Source organism: Nicotiana tabacum, chromosome 8 (genome assembly GCF_000715075.1).
Source record: "Nicotiana tabacum cultivar K326 chromosome 8, ASM71507v2, whole genome shotgun sequence".
NCBI classification, from domain to species: Eukaryota; Viridiplantae; Streptophyta; class Magnoliopsida; order Solanales; family Solanaceae; genus Nicotiana; species Nicotiana tabacum.
In genome coordinates this window covers 135672228-135697451 of record NC_134087.1, presented here as the reverse complement: position 1 = coordinate 135697451, position 25224 = coordinate 135672228, and the positions used below count along the sequence as shown (strand labels likewise).

Below are 25224 nucleotides of genomic sequence, written 5' to 3'. Positions count from 1 at the left end.
AGAATTTATGCCCCGATCCCCTATTAACTGCATTCCCCGTATTTGTTTCTGCTATTGTGAGTCGCCGAGAGGATCTATTTGGAGTTTCAGAGAGTTTTGGGACACTTAGTCCCAAAAAAAGAGTTTAAGCTTTAGAATTTGGATTGTAGTCGGAGAATTGGGTAATTTCGGGCATAGGGGCATGTTTGAATTTTGTTTTGGAGGTCCAAAGCTTATTTAGGCATGAAATACCGAAAGTTGAATTTTTGAAGTTTCCGTTTCAATAGTGAGATTTTGATATCGGGGTCGGAATGGAATTCCGGAAGTTGGAGTAGCTCTGTAGTGTTGAATGTGACGTGTGTACAAAATTTCAGGTCATTCGGATGAGGTTTGATAGACGTTTTGATCAAAAGCGTAATTTGAGAGTTTTTGGAGTTCTTAAGCATGAATCCATAGTTAATTTGATGTTTCGATGTTGTTTTAGGTGTTTTGAGGATTGACATAAGTTTGGGTGGTGGTATATGACTTGTTCGTGCTTTTGGTTGAGGTCTCGGGGGCCTCGGGATGATTTCGGATGGTTAACGAGAGGTTTGGAGATGAGTTTGGCAGCTGAAGCTTTATGGTTGTTGTCATAACTGCATCTGCAGTTGGGAGGCCGCAGGTGCGACTCCCGCAGATATGGAAGCAAGCCGTAGAGGCGGCCAAGATGTGAGTCAGGCAGAGTCGCAGAAGCGGACATCTGGACGCATCTGCGACGGCGTAGGTATGAGAAAGTGACCGCAGGTGTGGTCCCAGACTATTAAGTGAAAACCGCAAGTGTGGTCGGTTAGACCGTAGAAGCGTGAAATGATCGCAGGTGTGGAATCCCTGGGTCAGAAGGTATATATTTCACCCTTCGCGATTTTTGGCCATTTTTCTCAATGTTTCATTCGAGGTGAAGCTTTTGGGGTCCATTTCAAGGAAGATTTTCAGAGGGATTCATTGAGGTAAGGTCCTTAGTTCCTAATCTCGTTATTGTGGTGATTTTGATCATTGTAAGCATGAAATTTGGAAAATCAATGGTAAATTAAGGGTTAGGGCTTGGTTAATTGGAGAGCTTTGAGTGGTGATTTGAGGGACCATTTGAGGTTCAATTTTGTTACTTTTAGTTTGAATGAACTCGTGAGAGTGTGAGGATTCCGAATTTGTAAATTTTACCGAATTCCGAGATGTGGGACTGGGGGGCGTTTTGGTCATTTTTTCTAATTTCGCGTATTAGCTTAGAATTAATTAGTGGAATCAGTTACTTAAAGTTATATTTACATTATGCAATTGATTTGAATAGATTTGGGTCATTTGGAGTCGAGTACTCATGGCAAGAGCATGGTTTCAGGTTGATTATTTGAGTCGGTTCAAGGTAAGTGGCTTGCCTAACCTTGTGGGGGGGAACTCCCCTTAGGATTTGTTATTGTTGCTATTTGAAATGCCTTGTACGTGAGGTGAGGAGTGCGTACTTATGTTAATTGTTAAAAATCTTGTTTTCATTAATTAACTATAATTGTGCTTCTTTTCTTGTCTATACTACTTGAAATTTAAGCTTATTGTTAGCTTACGGAAGCATGTCTAATTGACTTAATTGTCTTATTTTCTCAAATTGCCTTATTTGGATTCTATGCAGCATGCTAGGTTAGAAATACCTATTTTACCTTGGTATAAAATTTGAATTAAATTGAGTGTTCTTCGTGTTGTTGTTGTGTGTATACTTAGGGACTACGGGATGGTATTCCGGGAGATCCCACTGCATGTTTACTTTGGAACTACGGATTTGTATTCCGGGAGATCTCCCTACACTTTTATATTGGAACTATGGGACTACACCCGGTAGATTCCCCCAGTACTGGATATTTATATTTGGGACTACGGATCGGTATTCTGGGAGATGCCCGCGCATTATGAGTTGGAATACGGGACGACACCCGGGAGATCCACTGGACATTTATATTTGGGACTACAGGATGGTATCTTGGGAGATCCCCGGTTGTTATCTCTGTGTTGAGTTGTATTCCTTTCTGTGATTATTTTGTCTCTGTTATAGTTGTTGTTGTTTTTTTAATCCTGTGTTACTTCTTACAGTTGCACTTAATTATACTATCTTATTCTATACTGTTATACCTTGTATTTCATTTAAACTCAGTAGGGCCCTGACCTTCCTCATCACTATTTCATACAAAGATTTATTAAGCTTACACACCTTCTAATACTCCCCTGGCTTGTGAAGCCATCAAGGATTTTCATGTATACTTCTTCACATAGATTACCCTAAAGAAATACATGATGCACATCCATTTGAAAAACATACCAGTGTGATGCAACAGCAAGTGCCACTACATACCTTACTGTAACCATCTTGGCTACAAAAAAATAAAGTTTTAGTATAGTCCAAACATTCCTGCTGGTTGTAGCCCTTAACTACACGTATTTCTTTCTACCTACCAACTTCCCATGTGGATTTATATTTCACGTTAAATACCCATTTTCATCCTATAGGGACCTAATTTGGAGGAAGATCTACAATTATCCAAGTGCTGTTACTTTCAAGTGCTAAGATTTCAGACTTCATAGCAACCACCCAAAGTGGATTGGAACTAGATTCTGCATAAGTTTTTAGCTCTACAATGGCTGAGTAAGCTGATAGGAATGCCAGGTAGGTAGGATTAAGATGATCATACACCACATAGTTGGATAGTGGATAGGAACAAGAAGATGACTTCTACTGAACAACATAATTGTCGCGCCCTCTTTTTCTCGCGAAAATCGGGTTTGTGATATTTGGGAGGACAACTCGTTCCCTTTCGGGAATTGGGTTTGAATTGAAGAGTCGCCACTTAATGATTAAAGTGCATTAGGACACTAGGAGGGATTTGTTTTGAGTAACCAGAGATTGGGTAAGGGCTTGAAATTATCCCAAGGGGAAGGTGTTAGGCACCCCTCAGGATCCACTAGTATGGTTACCGGCCAAACTATTATTGTTACTTAAGTGCAAATAACACATAGACAAATAAAGGCTTCAAATAAGAGGGGATTTTCACGTAATGGTTACAAATAAACAAAAGTAAGAAAAAGGAACTAAAAGAGTTGATTTTCTTAAAAGAAATAGTTTTAAAAAAAGATTTAAAAGAAATAAAGGAAAGGGGAGGAGAGGTCCTAGGTTTATTAATAATATGGATCACCCCACACAACATCCGGTAATCACTCCTTAGTGAGGATCTACACGTGATGTTATTGTGTGTTCATCATATCCATATCTACCCTTCCCACCCCGTTAAGGTATTAAAGCGCAGAATGGTCTCGTTTACTTATTGCATGCTATTACCCGCCCCAATCCTATCAGTCCCGGAGGCACTTGGGACTACTAATCCTAGAGGGAGGAGGTATTGGGATTATTTGTGGTTTCAGAAGGTAAAATACTAAGGCGACAAACAAAACACATATAACAAGTTTGGGAAAGCATATAAACAGATAAAAGGGCTCAAACAGACCTCCTTAAATCAAAGAAAAGCATATAGTTTAGCATGTCTTACACGTACTGATTAGGGTCTGATTAAACTTAACAGTTGGGGCAGGCTAATTTATTGCATATTTCAGATAAGAAGCCCGAATCAGGCCTACCTGCTGGTTGTAGTTAATAAAATCTGATTCAGTTTATAAACTGTCCTATGGCTTGCCTAAGTGTTAGATGAAAACCTATAGGCATGATATCTACTAATTTCAGAAAAGATGAAGTATACTGATTTTAGAAAAAGGTTGTTAGTTATTCAAGAAAGACGAGTTTTGACAAAAGATCATAAATTCCGCAGACGTTAGACAATGATTTTAGATTTATAGACGAGTGAGACGCTTCAGACTTGGTTATTAATTCCTATAAGCAGAATTTCAGAAACCTATAGGCAGGATATCTATATGGGTGCAGAATTCCTTATAGGCATAGTATCTACATATGAAAGTGCAGAATTCCTATAGGTAGGATATCTATGTGATATGCAGAAATCAGAAATTCCATATGACCATGATATCTACATGGGTGCAGAATTCCTTAGAGGCATAGTATCTACATCAGAATTCCTATAGGTAGGATATCTATGTGATATGCATAAATCAGAAATTCCCTATGAGCAGGATATCTACTCCTTTTACATGCATGGTTACCCTTACCTTTTCACTAACCATCCCTAAAAGTTATTACAAGTTATTACAGTCCAAATAAAATAAAGAAAAATACATCAGAAATTGTAAATTACAACCAAAGAGAGCCTGATTCAGACTTCCTGTCTGAAGTATGAAGTAAACCAACTCTAAAGATCATGTTTCAAAGCCTTTCTCCCACTTGGGTGTGTCAAAGTTCCCTAAGAGTTTCATAGGAACTCCGGGTAGTGCTTACACCCAAATTTATCACCAAATTAAGCCAAAGTGTAGTGTGGAAGGGCCAGCCCTCAGGTGTCCAAGTTCAGAGGGAACTCAAGGTCCCAAGGCAAGGCTCACAAGAGGGGGCAGAACTTAAGAACTAAGAGAGAGTGTAAGTGCAGAATTCTGAAAGGGGGAAAGGGAAAAGGAAACAGCACATATGGGGATATAGGGAATGAGGAGTTGCAAGAGGTAAAAAGCAGGCTAGTGGGCATAACCCAACAATGGGAGATGCTAGCACACCCATAAGCCTACTGGAACACATTGTTTAGAGGTTAGGATCCCCTAAGGGATCAGGTTCAATCCATAAACAATAACTTGTATATTGCCATGTCTTAAACTGTAACTCAAAGTACATAAAGGGAAATAAGGAATAGGGATTCATAGTAGAAACAAGCAAAATGGAATCAACATGCTAGTTTAAGTATTTAACTCTGAAAAGTAGTAATGTAGACATAGATGCAGAAAGCTATAAGTAAACACATTGTGGAGATGCTGAAATTTGAAATTAGGACATACCAGTTTCAAAGAAACAAATAGAGAAAATGCAGTAGTCTAGTAAAAACCTCAGTGCAGACAAGAAGAGAGAGTTCTATTATGTGAGTAAGAGTTCAGAAGAGATTGTGAATTGTGTCATCTGTCATGGGAAGAAAGGTCATGCCCTTTTATAGTGTAAAAACCAAGTAGGAATAAGGTAAGAAATAATTGAAGAGCTGATTGTCAATCAATAACACAAGACTCCCTTTAGTTAAGAGATTCAAATTCAAAGGGATATAAACCAATTAAGGAAAGAAACTAATCAAACACTTTGTGCAAAGTAGGCAATTAGGGGTGAATACATGAAAGTTATTTAAGGATGGGGTTTTTGAAATACTCGGTTTGTGCGAATAAGGTAAGAAGATCAATTAACAACCAATAAATCAAAAGGGTCTGAGATTTGTATGAATGAACCGAGTCAAAAGATGGAAAGGTTTTTAACTTAAGGGAAATCAGCAAACAATGGAAAGGGAATCAATTAGACATATTCAGAGGAAAGTAGGAACTAATCACAAATTCAGAAGCTATTTTAAAGGGAAGTCTATCATATATAAGAAGCATACGAACATGTTAAACATGAAGGAAGACTGTAGTGTCATTGTAAAGTCAGTAGAAAATCCAATATAGAAAAGTTTAGCAAATGGTCAGAGTCATATGAAAGCAAGGAATGGGTCTGAAAGAGTTAGGGGTTTTGAAATAAACCCTAAGTTCAATCAAATCACATAATCAAGCTTGGCGGAACCCCCAAATTCTAGGGTTTCCACATTGAATCAAGTACAAAGATGAGAAGGCAAGTAGTTGAAACAGGCTCACAGGTTTCAGAGTTGAAACCTCTTGCATGCTTCTTTCATCAACAGAAACTCATGAGAAAAACATGATAGCAAAGTAACATTTGGTACACAGTAGAAGCACTCAAAAGAAAAATACTGATAGGAACAGTAAAAGAAACATGCTTAAGAGATTTTTCAGAAGAAACTTAAACAGGGCTTAATAGAAGAAAAATAAGGAAACTTAAGTACTTAGCAGGAAAATACAGTAGGAGAAACATGCTAGAACATAGTAGAAGACAAAAAATATAAGAACACAGTAGAAAAGCATATGAGAGCATGGTATGGAAAACTCGGTAAAAGAACATACAAGAACGGAGTGTAAAAACTCGGTAGAAGAACACACAAGAATGGAGTGTAAAAACTCAGTAGAAGAACATACAAGAACGGAGTGTAAAAACTCAGTAGAAGAACATACAAGAACGGAGTGTAAAAACTCAGTAGAAGAACATAAAAGGTAGAAGAAAACATAAGAACACAGTAGAGGAAAATAAACACAAAAGAAAAAGGAGAGAAAGTCAGAGAAACACTTAAACATTTTCAGAAAACCTTAGATCGGAAACGAAGCGGTTTTGAAAGTAATTTTTGAAAGAAAAATTAGGAAAATCGTTTGAAAACTCAAGGAGAGCACAGATACACAACAGATCTAAGGAAATCGGAGAAAACCTCGAAGGGTTAGGGTTTCAAAAGAACCCTGGAAGTGAGATAGGCTTTGAAAGGTCCCCGATCTGAGTCGGAGAGGTCGGAATCAGGCTCAAACCACCATGGTACGCCGGAGTAAAGACGGAGATGGCCGTGGAACCTTGAATCGATAGAGGTCTGGGTGCAAACCTTCGAGGTCAGGCCTTGAATCTTCAGGTATCAGGCGTGTGAGAGCAAGAAAAGGTGAGTATAAGACTCCCACAGCCTGAGAAACCATGGATTCCGGTGGGTTTCAAGGTGGAGGTGGTGGTAAGAAGCGGTTAGGGTTTGGGAATGTTCGAGAGAGTTTGAGAGTTCAGAGGCGGATGGTAGGTGAGAAATGAGAAGGTTAGGGTGGTCGTTTGGGTTAAAAAAGGTAAGAGTGAATAGGGGCCGTTGATCTCAGAGATCAACGGCCAGGATGAGAGAGGTCTGGGTCGGGTTTAAATTAAAATTGGGCTGGGGAATTGAGATTGGGAATTGGGTTCATTTGGGGCTCAAATAAGGCTAAAATTGAAACAAACGGGGCTAACATTTAAATAGCCATTTTCCCTTATTTATTTTCCAAAAATAGTAAAATAATTTCTGAAAATAAATTAAAGGTACTAAATCAATTAATAATATGTAAATATTAAATTAAAAATACTGTAATCAAATTTGTAATTATAAACACAATTAAATCTTCAAATAGGCTAAAATTGCAATTATATGCAAATTAACTTTAAAAGGCTAAATAAATCTGTAAAAATGTGAAAAAATTATATTAGCTATATTTTGGTATAAATATGAGAATTCAATAAAGGCTTTACCAAAAATGATAATTTGGGAAATAATTATTGGTTTTTTCTGATAAAATAAGGCGATAAATTGATTCAAAAATCTTTTAAAAATTGGAAAAATAATAAAACACTTGGACATGCTTATATATGCATACGTATGCTATTTTGAAAGTATTTTTCATATAAAAATATACAGGGAAAAATTGAGTATCAACAACTGCCCCTCTTTACCCGGGAAGGATGAAAGAGTTATCGGGTAAAATATGATGGCCAATTTTGACCGAACGGAATGGTTTGTAGAATTTAACCAAGATCTGACTCCTGAGATACCTACATATCCCTGGTCTTACAAGAAACAGGCCATATGTAGTCCAAGATCCGTCGGCGGAATATGCCGATGGAGATTTTCCAAGACAGACGCGATATTTGGGTTAGGATGGATGGTTATAGTCTAATAGGGCTACGGGAACTGGAGCGGGATTGCTCCTGCTGAGACGGCCATTGCTCGTCGGTTTACCTATAAATTAACAATGTGTTGTGCGGAAATTTAAACATGATGCAAGTTCCCGTTGGACCATGAAATATTGTCTTTGGACGGTTAGGATGATGTCCTCAGACCATGACGTCCTGGGCCATGAAGCATATAATAAGGATTTGCAGGCCATGAAATGGTGCTCTCGGCCTATGAGAATGATGCCTTCGAACTATGATGCCTTTGAATAATGATATGCAAAAGATAAGAGGGGTCCTCAGGCCATGGCATGGCGTTCTCGGGCTATGAAAATGGTGCCTCCGAACAATGATGTCTTTGAATGATTTGGCGATCTTTCAGCCAGTGCAAATGTAAATAAGGTGGCGATCTTTCAGCCAGTGTAAATGTAAATAAGGTGGCAATCTTTCAGCTAATACAAGATGTAAATAAGGTGGCGATCTTTTAGCCGATGCAAGATGTAAATGAAATGGTGATCTTTCAGCCATGCAAGATGTAAATAAAGTGGCGATCTTTTAGTTGATGCAAGATATAAATGAAGTGGCGATCTTTCAGCCAATGCAAGATGTAAATTAAGTGGCGATCTTTCAGCCGATGCAAGATGTAAATGAAGTGGCGATCTTTCAGTCGATGCAAGATGTAAATAAAGTGGCGATCTTTCAGCCATGCAAGATGTAAATAAAGTGGCGATCTTTCAGCCATGCAAGATGTAAATAAAGTGGCGATCTTTCAGCCATACAAGATGTAAAGGTGGTGATCTTTTAGCCATACAGATTTAGAGGTGGCAATCTTTCAGCCATGCAGATAGAGGTACAGCTTAACCTCGGAAGGAAGAATGGTAGCCTTATGCAATGCAAGAAAATGCAGATGGAGGTAGAGCTTAACCTCGGAAGGCAGAATAGTAGCCTTATGTAATGCAGAGAATGCAGATGGAGGTAGAGCTTAACCTCGGAAGGCAGAATGGTAGCCTTATGCAATGCAGAGAATACAGATTGAGGTAGAGCTTAACCTCGGAAGGCAGAATGGTAGCCTTATGCAATGTAGAGAATGCAGATGGAGGTAGAGCTTAACCTCGGAAGGCAGAATGATAGCCTTATGCAATGTAGAGAATGCAGATGGAGGTAGAGCTTAACCTCAGAAGGCAGAATGGTAGCCTTATGCAATGCAGAGAATGTAGATGGAGGTAGAGCTTAACCTCGGAAGGCAGAATGGTAGCCTTATGCTGGAAGTAAAAATAGCAAATGGCAATAGAGTTTTCTTAGTTGATAGCGGATTGTGGTATCGTGATTGCTGGGGATATTGTGCCTGCTGGGGACACTGTTGTGTGTGCACAGCAGTTGCGAGCAAGCGCAATGGTTCAGAGAGTTGTATTCCTAAACTTTGTGAGTGAGCGTATAGTATATTTGATGATTTTGCAACTCAAGTGCATGCATCCAAAGAAAAAGTCGTGAGTTTGTAAAGGGGGAGGTTAGTTTGTATCCCTGCTGGCTTTGCTTGACCTGCTCGATTTTGATCTGGTGATACTGCCCGTATCATTGGGGTAGCGTTGCTAAATAGAGCGATTTCAGAAATAAACATGCATGATTTTAGTAAAGAAAATGTAACATAAATACATAATTAAGAATAGTTTTCTTTAGATGAACCGACGACTGTGACGTGGTTCAAGACATTGCAACTTCTCTTGCTCCGAAATTTTGAGGGTCCTCCTCAAAATTTTGCCCCAGTTTACTGGGTTGCTGCTTATGACGGCTGCTTGCGGCGAATGGCTGAAATCACTTCGGAATTTTGAGGGCCCTCCTCAAAATTCTGGCCTAGTTTCCATTGAGGGGGAAATGAAAATTTTATTGAATTGTGATTGAACCAATAGGGCTGCCTACGTATCCCCTCTTAAACGGGAATCGAGTCAGGCGTAGTTCAAATTACATCATATAAGGGAAGCATAAAGATTACACATAGTATCGTTTGACTGCGTCTAAATTGATCGACTTTGGCCAAACTTCTCCGTCCATTTCTACATGTATGAGGGCTCCTCCTTTCAGAACCCGGTGAACCATGTACGGACCCTACCAGTTGGGAGAGAATTTCCCTTTGGCTTCATCTTGATAGAGAAAAATTTTCTTTAACACCAGCTGCCCCGGTGTAAATTGTCTCGGCTAGACTCTTTTGTTGAAGGCTCTAGACATTCTGTTCTAATAGAGCTGGCCGTGGAAAACTGCATTCATTCTCTTTTTGTCTATAAGAGCTAGTTGCTCGTAATGACTCTTCACGCACTCTGCGTCGTCGAGCTATGCTTCATGTATGATCCTTAAGGAAGGAATTTCTACCTCAGTGGGAATGACTGCCTTTGTACCGTAGACCAACATATAGGGGGTTGCCCCTGTCGATGTGCGGACTGTGGTGCGGTATCCCAATAAAGCAAACGATAGCTTCTCATGCCACTGCTTATGCTTCTCTATCATTTTCCTTAGTATCTTCTTGATATTCTTGTTGGCGGTCTCTACGGCTCTGTTCATCTGAGGTCTGTAAGCTGTAGAATTCTTGTGTTTGATCTTGAAGGTTTCACACATGGATTTCATCAAATCACTATTGAGGTTGGAGCCATTATCAGTAATGATTGACTCTGGAATCCTGAACCGATACATGATACGGTCGCGGACGAAATCCGCCACGACTTTCTTAGTCACTGCCCTGTAAGATGCTGCTTCAACCCATTTGGTGAAATAATCAATTGTTACTAGGATAAACCTGTGTCCGTTTGATACGGCGGGTTCGATTGGTCCGATAACATCCATTCCCCAGGCGGCGAACGGCCAAGGTGAGCTTGTTGCATTAAGCTTGTTTGGAGGCACCTTTATCATATTTGCATGTATCTGGCAGCGGTGGCACTTTCGGACATACTGGATGCAGTCTGTTTCCATAGTTATCCAAAAGTAACCAGCTCGGAGTATTTTCTTTACTAAAACAAAGCCATTCATATGTGGACTGCAGGTCCCTGCATGAATTTCCTCTAATAGCCTGGATGCTTCCTTTGCATCGACACACCTTAGTAATCCCAAATCAGGAGTCCTCCTGTATAGGATTCCTCCGCTGTGAAAGAAATTGTTGGATAACCTCCGAAGCATGTGCTTCTGAGTAGCGTTCATGAGTTCTGGGTATTCTCCTTTTACCAATTATTCATTGATATCATGAAACCAAACTTTCCGTCTGCTTCTTCTTCGACATGAGTACAGTAAGCGGGCTTATCATAGATCTTTACTGGAATGGGATCAATGAAATTCTTGTCTGGATGTTGTATCATGGATGATAGGGTAGCCAGTGCATCGGCGAATTCATTCTGGACCCTGGGAACATGCTGGAATTCTGTCTTTGTGAACCTCTTTCTCAACGCCTGCACATGATGCAGATAAGGGAGTATCTTGGAGTTCTTGGTCGCCCATTCTTCTCGGACCTAATGTATAAGCAAGTCTGAATCCCTAATTACTAGCAACTCTTGGATGTTCATGTCAATGGCCATCTTGAGCCCTAAGATGTAGGCTTCATACTCGGCCATGTTGTTGGTGCACGGGAACTTGAGCTTGGCAGATATTGGATAATGTTGACCGATTTTTGATACTAGGACTGCTCCTATGCCAACTCCTTTCAAATTTGCTGCTCCATCGAAAAAAATTCTCGAACCGTCATAGGATTCTGCAATGTCTTCTCCTATGAATGATACCTCTTCATCAGGAAAATATGTTTTCAGGGGTTTGTATTCTTCGTCCACGGGATTTTCAGCAAAGTGATCTGCTAGTGCGTGTCCTTTGATTGCTTTCTGAGTCATGTAGACAATGTAAAATTCACTCAACAGGATTTGCCACTTGGCCAGCTTGCCAGTGGGCATGGGCTTCTGAAGGATATACTTCATGGGATCCATTCTTGATATGAGATATGTAGTATAGGCACAGAAGTAGTGCCTCAACTTCTAAGCTGCCCAAGTCAAAGCATAATAGGTGCACTCTAATAGAGAATACCGAGCCTCGTACAGGGTGAACTTCTTACTGAGGTACTAGATGGTTTGCTCCTTCCTCCCTGTTTCATCATGCTGCCCCAGAACACAACCGAACGCTCTGTCCAATATTGTAAGGTAGAGTAATAGAGGTCTACCCGGCTCAGGAGGAACTAAGACTGGTGGTGTTTATAGGTATTCCTTGATTCTGTTGAAAGCTTTTTGGCAATAATCAATCCATGTGGTAGCGGCGTCCTTTTTAAACATCTTAAAGATCGGCTCACAAATGACTGTAGATTGTGCTATAAACCGGCTGATGTAGTTAAGTCTTCCCAAGAAGCTCATTACGTCCTTCTTATTCTTTGGCGGTGGCAGTTCTTGAATAGCTTTGACCTTAGATGGATCCAGTTCTATCCCTCGGCGACTCACAATGAACCTAAGTAGTTTTCCGGCAGGAACCCCCAGATGCACATTTCACGGGGTTCAGTTTCAATTTGTATCTTCTTAGTCTGTTGAAGAACTTCCTCAAAACTTCCATGTGGTCAGTGGCTTTCTTGGACTTTATGATGACATCATCTACATACACCTCAATCTCCTTGTGTATCATATCATGGAAAATAGTAGTCATGGCCCTCATGTAGGTGGCCCCTGCATTCTTTAACCCGAATGGCATCATCTTGTAGCAGTACATCTCCCACGGCGTAATGAAAGCCGTTTTCTCAGCATCTTCTTCGTCCATCCAGATCTGATGATATCCAGCGAAGCAATCTACAAATGATTGCAACTCATGCTTGCCGCAATTGTCGATCAGGATGTGTATGTTCGGCAAGAGGAAGTCATCCTTTGGACTAGCCCCATTGAGATCCCGGTAGTCGACACAGACTCTGACCTTCCCATCCTTCTTCGAGAACGGCACAATATTGGCTAACCACGTCGGATATTCTACTACCCTGATGACCTTAGCTTTGACCTGCTTAGTGACTTCTTCCTTGATTTTCAGACTCATGTCAGGCTTGAACTTCTAAGCTTTTGCTTTACCGGCAGACATGTTGGATCGGTTGGCAGTTTGTGAGCTACGATAGATGTACTCAGACCAGTCATGTCGTCATACGACTAGGCGAATATGTCCTCATATTCCTTTAGAAATTTTGTGTACTCCTTCTTTTCTGATGGCGATACGTGGACGTTGATCCGAGTTTCTTTGATATTTTCTGTATCTCCCAAGTTAACAATCTCGGTCTCGTCCAGGTTGGACTTAGGTCTGTTCTCAAAATTTTTGACCTCTTTAACAATCTCTTCCGGTATATCATCTTCCTCTGAATATATGCCCATTTGTTGCGTTGTCTCGTTACATGTCACAGCCATTGGTTCATCAAGATAGGTAATAGTAATGTTGTATAAGTTAAATAATGAGAGAAAATAATAAGAGTAAGATTTGTAAGGAAACCAAAATGCTTTGATAAATTTCATAACTGTTTTGAACATTGGAAGATCTTATTGCGAAAACTCAAAAATGTGAAAGGAAAATCAACTAGTAAAAATAAAAGATAGTGCATGATGCTTTGTTCAGCCTTGCTACCCCGAGGCTTTCCGAGCTCTGGTGGTTCTGATGGTCCAATTGTTGAGGCGTGCTCCTCGGCTTATGAACTATATGGAAGGGCCTTCCTCCCCCTCCTCCTCGAAAATGACACAACAATCCATGTCATCTTCTTCTAGGAATAAATTCCTCATTGCTGCCAGTGCTTCCTCATCTTCGGACCCATAGATAATTTCGGCCGACTGGAAAGTCTGCTCCAAATGTGGTATTGGCTGCTCCAGCGGGTAGTATGGGCCGCACCATGGTGGCGACCAGTTGTTGAATTCCTCCCAAGTTTACTCGTATCCCAAACCGAAAGTGGTGCCATGTTTCTTCAGTTTGATCGGCTTGGCGATTCCTTGGAGGTTCTTACCAAGTCCCTTGCCAGGCTCATATCTGCTCCAGTTCAATATGCTTTCAATTTTGTTGTCCCACCATTTGTCTTTGTCAACGGCGTTGACTCGCTCGATGTGGTGATAGGTTTCCCTGCCTATCTTTCTCCTTCCTCCAATCTCCAGGATGGTTTGGCGACTGTATATGGGATTGCTCCCGTCGCCGTGAATGATCACTTCTTGGTGGTTCCACTCAAATTTTACCACCCGATGCAGTGTTGACGCTACGGCCCCAGCGGCATGAATCCACAACTGTCCCAATAACAAGTTGTAAGATGTCGGCACATCTATAACCGGAAAATTAACGTCGAATCAAGTAGGCCCCATTTGCAAACACAGGCTGATTTCCCCAATGGTGGATCTTTGGGAACCGTCGAAAGCTTTCACGTTGATGGCCCCATCCTTGATCTCATGCAAACCCTTTCCCAATGTTCTGAGTATTACTAACAGACAAATATTGTGGCTAGACCCTCCATCAATCAGGACCCTAGTGATAAAATAATCTTCACATTGTACGATGATGTGCAATGCTTTGTTGTGACTCAACCCTTCTGGTAGCAGCTCATCTTCATGAGAAGTAATCTTGTGACTTTCCAATACCTGTCCTACCATGTTTGCCATTTCTCCTCCGGTGATGTTGCTTGGTACATATGCCTCACTCAGCACCTTCAACAAGGCATTCTTATGTACGTCAGAACTTTGCAGCAAAGCTAGGATAGAAATCTATGTCGGTGTTTTGTTTAGCTGATCAATGACTGAGTATTCCTTGGCTTGTATCTTTCTCTAGAGATCATTGGGCCCGATTTCAGTGATGGTCAATCGCCTGCTTACTCGACTCAGCTAAATGCTCCGGAGTATAAACCCTGCCGGTTCTTGTCATACCCTGTGCTACAACTGTTTCCCCAAATTTAGCTTTCCCTTTCTTTCTCGCCTCGGCTGTGTAATCCCAAGGTATGGCATTTGTATGGAACGGTGTTATGGCCGACAATGTTACTGGGATGGGAACCTTTATTCCGAATGGAGCATGTATTTTGGAGGGTAAAACCGCAACTTCAAACGGTGCGGGTGCGTTTACTGGAGACCCAAACTCGACCTCAATTGGTGTTGGCGTCTTTGTGGGGGGTGGTGCTTAAAACTCAAATGGTACAGACATGTTTACCTCGGCATCCCCAGAAGGCTGAGTCGGGACTAAAAGGGGATTAAGGGTGACTATTGGCTTCTTTAGTTCGTCACCTTCTATGATTAAACCGATTGATCCTTGGGGATCCCAATCATCCTCTATTTCAATCATGTGAACACCTCCACCCTTATGGTCTGGCAGAGAGTTGTTGCGGACGTTTGGAGTAGGCTCCTTTGCTACAATGATCTTGTTATCAATCAAAATCTAGATCTTGTCTTTCAGAGAGTGGCATTCATCAATGGTATGCCCTTTTCATGTCGGAATGGTATGCACATGATTTATTTGGATTGACCCATTGAGAAGGGTTTTTCAGGGTTATAGCAGGGATAAGGGTGACATAACCAACAACTTTGAGCCTTTCGTACAGCTGGACAATTGGTTCAGCAATGGCAGTATACTATTTGGGGAGTCTACGGTCAAAATTTGGTTGAGGTCTAGGAATGTTTTAGCGTGTGAGAGGTGATTAATAGTGGGATGGCTGAGCATTGTAGGCTTAGTAGACATGTGCGGGTTGAGAATATCTGGGTGAAGTAGGTTGATATGTGGGAGGTGGGGGTGATTGGTAAGTAGGTGGTAGAGTTTGGTAAAAGGGTGAGGGTGCTTGGTAATTCAGGGCAGGCTGATATGTGAGTGGAGGTATCGGATAGGCTTGGTATTTGATAGGGGATTTGGCTCTTTGTGCAACCATTACGGCACCTACGTCCCTTTTCTTGGACGTACCACCAGACTGTAAAACCTTATTGGTAGCTTTCAAAGATTCAAAGTTTGTAACTATACCACTTTTGATGCCTTCCTCGATCCTTTCCCCTAGCTTGATGATGTCGGAAAATTTTTGGCTCTCAATCAACATTAGCCTTTCATAGTACTGCGGGTCTTGAGTCCGGACGAAAAACTTGTTCATTTGTTCTTCTTCTAAAGCAGGTCTGACCTTAGTAGCTTCTGATCTCCAGTGAGTGGCATACTCGCGGAATATTTCCGTGGGCTTCTTCTTTAAGTTCTGAATATAGAACATATCCGGTGCATTTTCTGTGTTGAACCTGAACCTGTCCATAAAGTCGGATGCCATACTCACCCAGTTCGACCATTTCTTTGGGTCTTGGCTAATGTACCAAGATAGAGCATCTCCCTTCAGACTCCTCATGAAAAGCTTCATGTGAATCCTTTCGTCCTTCCCTACTCCGACCAGCTTGTCTCAGTATGTTCTCAAGTGGACTCTCGGATCCCCGGTACCATCAAACATCTCGAATTTAGGAGGTTTGTACCCCTCGGGCAGTTTGACATCCGGTTGTATACAAAGATCTTCATAGTTCAACCCTTCAATCCCCTTACTTCCTTTGACACCCTGAATTCGACTAGTCAATTTCTTGAGTTCTGCAACCAGGTTCCTAATGAGTGAGTCTTTATCATCAGATTCGGGTGTGCTTGAGACAGGTTGGGTAAAGTGTGGCATGGTTTCCATATAGATGGGGGTGTTATGGTGGAAATGGTCATTTGTGGAATTCAGAGGTTCTGGGATGAGCAGTGGAGTATTACTGGATGTGAGGCATGTATTGCAGTGGTGGTGAGGAGCGGGATGGTTTTGTGGTTTTGGGATGTTTTGTGGATGCGTGGGGTTCTGAGCGTTTGGAAAATTGACATCCGGAGTGGTGAGGGAAAATGACAAGTTTGCCAGATTCCGGACCTGATCAAGTTCCTCCTGAAATTTTAACAGTTTATGCTCGAGTTGGGACGGACTTTCTTTGGAAACCTGAGCACCATGAGTGACCTCTACCCGTTCAGTTGAGTTTTCCTTTCTGGTGTTGTTCAAATCTTCCATCTTTCCTTTGTTCCTGCTTCTGATAGGACTAGGAAGAGGAGTGGGCGGAGGGCCCTTTGATCTTGTGGAATATGATGACGATGGCAGAGTGCACGAACTAACCTTTGGGGAGGGGAGTAAATAAACAAAAAGTAAAAACAAAAAGGTAATAAGTCAGTGGGGATTATAAGAAAGTGTTGCGATATTTAAACACATAGTGCAAGAATGTAAATCGCGTCCTAATTTGGGAGCCTCGTTGTGCCCGAGGTAGGCCTAGCGACAAATTGATTTGGAGAACTTAGAATGCTAAATGCCTCATTTTATTGATAAAAAGTAGACGAATCTCAAAATGACACTAAATAACAAGGAATAAAATGTCATTAGTGGCTATTGGCCTTATTACATTTCATAAAGTAAAAGAAAACTCCTATCTATTTGGTCCCAGAAGGACCTTCCCTAGACTCGACATCTTTGTCTCCATCGAACAGCTTCACCAGCTCGCGAAGTCCCAGCAGCAGGAAGGCTCTGGCCAGGTGTCCACCCTCATTTCCTTTAGCATTCTGGCAGTTCTCGATCCTCTTGAGAAACTTCCTTTCCAGCTCCACTAAGCCTCGTTCCAGGTATCCTAATCGCTTGTTGGCACTGACAACCATGTCTTTCCACTCTTCAATCAGTTTTTGGTGGGCTTCTTGAATCTCACGGTGCTCGCTTTCACATTCCTGAATCCTCTTGCGCATTTGGTTGTATTTGACCAGTGCTTCAGCCCTTTCATCGATGATTCTGTGACCTCAAACAAACCCAGGTTGGCCCAGACCATTGCGATTATCCTTCAGCTAGCCTGAATAGTATGGGGTGTAGGCAGCATGGTATCTGTCTGGTTTGATAATATCTCTTCCTATGATGATCTTGCAATGCCGCATATGCTGAGCTTGGTACTTATAAGGACTGTCATCAGCTTGCAAGTCATCCCGGAAGTGACTCATCTTGTCGACCCTTGGTATAATCTGCTTCCTACCAGCTTGTCTCATAACTCGGAGAGGGACATAAGGGTAGGTTCCTCTCAAACCGATCAATATCAGAAATGGTGTGTCCCTGGATCGGGCGATGAACTCTTCAGTAGGGAACCACTCGAACATCCATTGTATTTGATCCTTAGTTAGATTTTCAAACAGCTCCACCCACCCATTGGCATCTTCTAGCTGAGCAAACATATTGGGTATGTAGTTCATTCGTCTTGGTTGATGAAAGGCTATATGATCATCCCAGTCTCTACGCTGAATCTCTTGCCGATATTCACCCCTTTGAAGATGCTCCATGAGCCAGAGCTGGAGTAGCAAGTTGCAGCCCTTGAAGTGTTGGGCTCCTTGTTGACACTTTTCCAAGGTTCGGTATATGATATTTATATATGAATGAGTATTCTAGATGGCAGCTACTTGCTTTGGGCTTGTAGTACCTTTGTTTTTCAGAATATAGAGATCATACTCATCTCTACCAATCACTATCACCTTCCCACTTGAGAGTTCCTGAAATTGACAGAAATAAGGAAAAAATGTTGCACGATGTTGTAACTCCGTAGTGATATTTAAAACAGACAGTAAGTTGTATTTGAACTCTCGGACATATAGTACATCTCAAATTGTTTAATCTTGAAATATATGAGATCCTTATGTCTTATTTATAGCAACTTGATCTCCAGAAGGTAAGCGAATTGTATTCTTACTCATTTGTTATAATTTGTTAAACTTGTTAAGCAGCTTGTGTACCGTATGATTGATTGACCCTATGACTACTAGCAAATTATTGTCAACTAGATTAGATATTAGGGCAGTAGTATTACTTGATGTCCTCATTTGTGTTGCATTAGCCATAGGCTCTCCTTCCTTTGCTTTATTCAGCCTCTGCAGAATCAGATTATATTGTTCTGGAGTGAAGAACTGAGCTGGAATTGGTGGTGTAGAGACAGATGATACATGCTGAGAAGAGCTTTGTGCATATGATATTTGATTTCCTATATTAATCACATTGTTAGCATAAGTGTTGGGTGCTCCTCCTTTCTTTTTCTACTTGAAGTCTGCTATATATCTATGTAACTTGTAATTGTTGTCCCTTGTGTGACCTCTGAGCTTGCAATAGTCACACTGAACCACAAGCCTTCAATAGTTGAAATTGTTTCTAACTTTGTAATTATTGTTTCCACCACTGTTTAACCACTACTATTATTCATTTTACTACTTAGTAGAGCAGTAGCTTTACTGGCATCAGTACCAACACTAGCGTTAAATCCATAACCACCTTCTTTTGACTTTCTACATTCACTGTCATGGTATAAGCTTGATTTATATTGGCAGTGGGCATGTAATAAGGATTTGATCCTTTGCGTTTTCATAAAATTAATTCAAACCAGTTAAGAACTTGTATAGCTTTTGTAACTGGTAGTGTTCAACATGTATAGTGGATTCTGGACAAGAGGGAGGATGAGTGTCTCATACTCCTCCCATATCTCCCTGAGTTTTGAAAAATACACAGACATAGATGATATTCCCTAAGTAAGGCAAGAAATTTCCTTATGCAGATAGCAGGCTCTAGAGGTATTTACCTTATCAAACCTCTCTTTGAGATCTTCCCAAACCTTATAAGCATCAGATGCATATATCACATTATTAATTAGACTTTGAGACACGGTGTTCATTATCCAAGATAATACAATAGCATTGCATCTGTCTAAGAATTCATGTAATCTAAGATCATACATGTCTTTTCTACAAGTTCCTAGAACAAATCCTAATTTGTTTTTACCATGCAACACAATTTTCGTTGACGTACTCCAAATAGAGTAATTTTCAGAACCTTGAAGCCAAATTGAAATTAGTACAGAACCTTGTATATGAGGAGCTGGAGTAGAGATTCTTTCGCCATTTGCCATCATAATTTGTTGATTTTGTATTAACTTATGTCAAATTTCATGATTAAAGCAGATCTAAATAAAAAAAACATAAAAATAGAAGTGAATATTTTGAATTTGTTGACGAATTGCATCAGAAATTGAGATAAAAAAATAAACCCTAATTGTAAGTATTTAGCTGAAATGGCTAAAATAGCAAAGTCATGAACAAATAGCGAGTTGAGTTGGTAAACTTTCTCTTACAATGTTGGTGAGCAAACCGATCTAGCCTGGGTGCTATGATACTATCTTGAAGAGCTCAGCCATGCCAGAAGAGAAGAAGAAAGTTAGTGGAGAAAAAGGCCATTTCCGTATATTGAGAAGCACTAACAGAATAATAGAAAATCATTGTACAATGCTAACTACGTACACTATTATAATAGCTAACCAACTAACTAACTTATCTACTTCTACTAATTACAACTGTATTAATTTACTACTAGACCCCACACTTATTCTTTGTACAGAGAGACGTTTTCCATAAAAAAATGATTGACTAAAAAATAATTATGTGTTGTTGTTTAATTCGTGAATGAAAAATATTTCTAAAAGACATCATTTGATATTGTTAACCTACTCCAATTATCATCTTTATTCTTAAAAGTGACTATACGTTTTGTGACCTAATAGATCTGGTGCTTAATGTGGACAAGATTGATTAGCTGTAGAATTAGGAATATGGTCGGTAAGTGGCGAATGGTTCATGAAGCTATTGTAGTCTCAACTCCCTAAATAGAAATATGAGTAGTTTACAAATTGGAGTATTTAATTTGCTCCTCATTTTGCTAGCCCTCTCAATATTTTTTTTGGAATTTTGTAACTAGTGGATGGTTTCTGTCTTGTTAGCTTTATCCCAGTGCGAGGAGCCCCATATAATTATACGAAACTCTATGAGGTAGAAATGCTTTGATGTATATTATAACCAAGATGGATTGGCTATCATGTACATTTAAATGAAGAGACATTGTGATATAACCAACCTATAATGAAATGTGCGGTTGTCATGATCATAACTATTAAATAACTTACATCCCGGTCATAATGATTTATACATGTGATGCTACAAAACAATGACTTATGCTTTCAAAAAAGATGAAACATAATAATAAAATTGAATATGAAATCCCGTGTATCTTTAATGAATTAGCAAGATAAAACAAAAGATAATTTTATTGAATGACACATTAATTTAACAATAACACTAAAGTTACTGTTTATGGAGTCAACATTTGTTACATTGGGGGACCTTTTTAATGTGAGCCTGTGGTGGTAGTCAGAGGATTGAAAAGAAGCTTGCGAGAGGCAAGGAGACTACTCTGATACCACATAATGAATGAGCGAGATGAACTAAAAGATGATTTTATTGAATGACCATGAACTGAATATGTACACAAGACTATAATAGAGATATTGAGATAGTACTCCTCCTATAGTGGAACAAACGAGAAATCAAGGAACTAACCAACAAACTCCTACAATATTGGAAATAAGATAAATTCAAAACAAAAACTACAGTAATATATAGATAACAACAATAAATACTATTATGTGCTAATAATATCTGGCACCTAATGAAGATCAATTATTGTATATGTAAGCTCTTACATCACTGCCTTAACAAATACTACCATTACTATAAATCCACCTTTTACCTTTTTTGATTTACAGCTGAATAATCTAATACTACAGTTTTCAGTTCTTACTAGAAAAAGGTTACAAAGCCAGCATTAGCAGAGTTTAACTATGTTTTGGTACCATTACTTACTACAAGTCCTATCATACTCATGGTGGGCATGGCCATATTGTTAGCACATTGAGGTGTGACAGTCACTTTAGTCATGACACCTCTTAATGCTATTCGATTAAGTGCATTAATTGATCGGGTTATTGTCTCTGGACACCTTATTCGGTTACTTGAACTCAAGTTTCTAGCCAAAGAAGCAGGACTGCCTGAGGGATGTGAATGTCTGGATGTTCTTCCCTCTATGGCTCTTGTTAGAAATTTCACTACTGCACTTGCTGTGCTACAAGATCAAGCTAAAGCTGCTTGAAGAGATGAAACCTAAGCCAAGTTACTTTATTTGTGATAAGAATCTTTCTTGGACTGCTGAGACATCAGATAAACTTTAGATTCAAAGAATAATTTTAGATGGAATGAGTTGCTTAACTCAACTGTCCATGCATAACTTATACATTATAAAGGATTAAAACAAGATCCCTGAATCAAGGTCCCTTGTCATTCCTCATTTTTCAGATAGAATTGAAGTCGCTAAAGCTCAGCTTCCTGGACAATTCAATCCAGGAACTATTTATATGCAAGATATCCGTAAGAAAATATGAGCAGTTGAAGCAAGAGCCTACGGTGTTGTAATTAATACTTTCGAGGCATTGGAACCAAGGTATGTTGATAATTTTCGAAAACATAAAGATGGTAGAGTTTGGTGTATTGGACCTTTGACTTTTTGTAACACTAAAAACCTAGATAAAGCTCAGAGAGGGAATAAGGCATCATCTGACAGAGAAGAATGTTTGAAGAAATGGCTTGAATCTTGGTAGCCTGAGTCTATTGTGTATGCATGTCTTGGGAGCCTCGGCAATACTATAATTTTACATTTTGTGGACCTAGTTTTAGGCTTGGAAGCGTGAGGTCATCCATTCATTTTAGTCATAAAAGTAGGGGAAGGACAAGCACCAATAGAGAACTGGATATTGGAAAATGGGCTTGAGAAAAGAACAAAAGTAGGAGGGCTTTTCATCGTGTCTTGCCATCACAAGTATTAATTCTGTCACAACCTGCAATTGGTGGGTTCTTGACTCACTGTGGATGGAATTCAAATCATGAAGTAATTAATGTCGGTGTCAGTGGCAAAGCCAGAAAATTCAGTAACACCCTTTGCCAGTGGGCTATGCAAGAGTGTTCAAAGTCTGTTTTTAATCATTAACAAATAATATTTTACCTTATACATAGTATAATTTTTTAGCAAAGGGTGGTCAGTTGACCACCCTTGGACCAACGTAGCTTCGCCCATGGTTGGTGTGCCTATGATCACATGGCCTTTATTTGCCGAGCAATTTCTAAATGAGAGGTACTCAGTACATGTATTGCAGATAGGTATAGGTGTTGGATTTTAGGAAGTTGTATATTTGGTCAAGGAAGAGATGTCTAAATTGCAAATGAGTAAGGAAGACATAACAAAAGTCATAAAAAAGTTTTGGTGACCAAAGAGAAAGAAGGAATTGAGAGGAGAAAAGACCTAAAGAACTGAGACAAATTGCAAAAAAGGCAGTAAAAAATAATGGATCTTCTCACCTCAGTTTGACATTTCTCATCATAGAAATACAAGAATTTCAAATAAGCTTAAAATGAAACAAGTATGTAATGTGATTCTCTTATTAGATTTTAGCTGAGATAAGCTAAAAAATTATGACAGCAAAAAATTGATAGGGATGACAAAGGTATTGATAAAAAATATATTCCTATCTCTCTAATTATGTCGAGATTATATTAGCTTTATCAGTTTCAAGAGTGACAACTAAGTTCTTTTTTACTGCATTTGCAATTGTATTCTAGAGTGACAGTTGTACTCTTTTTCTTCTGATTTATCAAAGCCATGCCTTCAGCTTCACTTTCACTATCCTGATATGAACATGCCAATTCAAGACATAATGTAGATAAACTGTTAAATAAGTGAAACAAAAGAATGAAAAAAACTTTCATTTTCAAGAACTCTATAATTTGATCACCAACAAATAAAATTATAGTAGTATTCTTTGGGAAAGAGAGGAAAAGAGAACATATTGGGAGAGGTAAAATAAAAGTACTGCCACGCCAAATTCGTCGTTGTTCCAAGCAACTGCAGAACTAATTACGACCGTCTTCAAACATATATAACCTGGAAATAACAGCAATGCAGAATCAAGAAGATATAATGAGAGTGGATTAAGTGGAATACTTTTTAGTTAAAGCAATATTAACTAACTAGATCGATATTAATTCTTTATTAATTTTCGCAATGGAAGTCGGGAATCATTGGCAACATGAAAGAAAAAGGCAGTAGGAAAAGAGTTTTATTCAACATGGAAATACAAGGAAGGATAATTCATTATTCAAAACTCAGCCTGTAAAAGATAACTTAAGGTAATAACCAGTCAAAAGAATAGAATGTACAGGAGCAGGAAAGAATGACTACAGAGAGAAAGAAATCTAAGGAACCCAATGCCACCAGATAAAGTGATTAAGCTATTGTCTAATTGTGCACAAAATGGAAAGCATAACTTGTTGTATTATTCCAAGAGGTAAGCAATGCAATTACATATACATCAGGTTCTAACTAAGGAAAGAAATAAAAGAGATTCCTACAAATCTGCTCTCTATATATGGGTTATGTACACTACTAAGAATTTGCGCTCATTATGTAAAGCATCTAGGTTTATTCTGTAATACTCCCCTCAAACTGGAGCATATATATTGATCATGCCCAGCTTGTTACAAGGTAGTCAACTCGAGTGACATTTAATGATTTAGTGAGCAAATCAGCTAGTTTCTCTCATGTCTTCACGTAGCCAGTGGAAATGTAACGATCAGGTCGGTTGTTTTAAGAATTTACGCCACGATCCCCTATTAACTGCATTCCCCGTATTTGTTTCTGCTATTGTAAGTTTCCGAGAGGATCTATTTGGAGTTTCGGAGAGTTTTGGGACACTAGTCCCAAAAAAAGAGTTTAAGCTTTAGAATTTGGACCGTAGTCGGAGTAGTGAGAAGACGGCCTCGAAATAGAATTTTGTCAGTTACGTTAGCTCCATTAGGTGATTTCGGGCTTAGGGGCGTGTTCGGATTATGTTTTGGAGGTCCATAGCTTATTTAGGCTTGAAATGTCGAAAGTTTAATTTTGAAGTTTCCAGTTCGATAGTGAGATTTTGATATCGGGGTCGAAATGGAATTCCGGAAGTTGGAGTAGCTCCGTAGTATTGAATGTGACGTGTGTACAAAAATTCAGGTCATTCGGATGAGGTTGGTAGACTTTTTGATCAAAAGCGTAAGTTGAGAGTTTTTGGAATTCTTAAGCTTGAATCCGTGGTTAATTTGATGTTTCTATGTTGTTTTAGGTGTTTTGAGGATTGGTATAAGTTTGGGTAGTGGTATATGACTTGTTCGTGCTTTTGGTTGAGGTCCCGGGGGCCTCAGAATGATTTCGGATGGTTAACGGGAGGTTTGGAGTTGAGTTTGGCAGCTGAAACTTTATGGTTGTTGATAACTGCATCTGCGGTTAGGAGGCCGCAGGTGCAACTCCCGCAGATATGGAAGCAAGCCGCAGAGGCGGCCAAGAGGTGAGTCAGGCGGAACCGCAGAAGCGGACATCTGGACGCATCTGCGATGGCGCAGGTGTGAGAGAATGACCGCAGGTGCGGTCCCAGACTTTTAAGTGAAAACCGCAGGTGCGGTGGGTTAGACTGCAGAAGCGTGAAATGACCGCAGGTGCGGAATCCCTGGGTCAAAAGGTATATATTTCACCCTTCGCGATGTTTGGCCATTTTTCTCAATATTTCATTCGAGGTTAAGCTTTTGGGGGCCATTTCAAGGGAGATTTTCAGAGGGATTCATTGAGGTAAGGTCCTTAGTTC

The 25224-nt window shown here is 39.8% G+C and overlaps 1 pseudogene; it reads left to right on the top strand.

Moving 5' to 3' along the window:
* Positions 1-21440: 21440 nt before the first annotated feature.
* On the top strand, positions 21441-22202 carry LOC142163329 (UDP-glycosyltransferase 73C3-like; annotated as a pseudogene).
* Positions 22203-25224: the final 3022 nt, after the last annotated feature.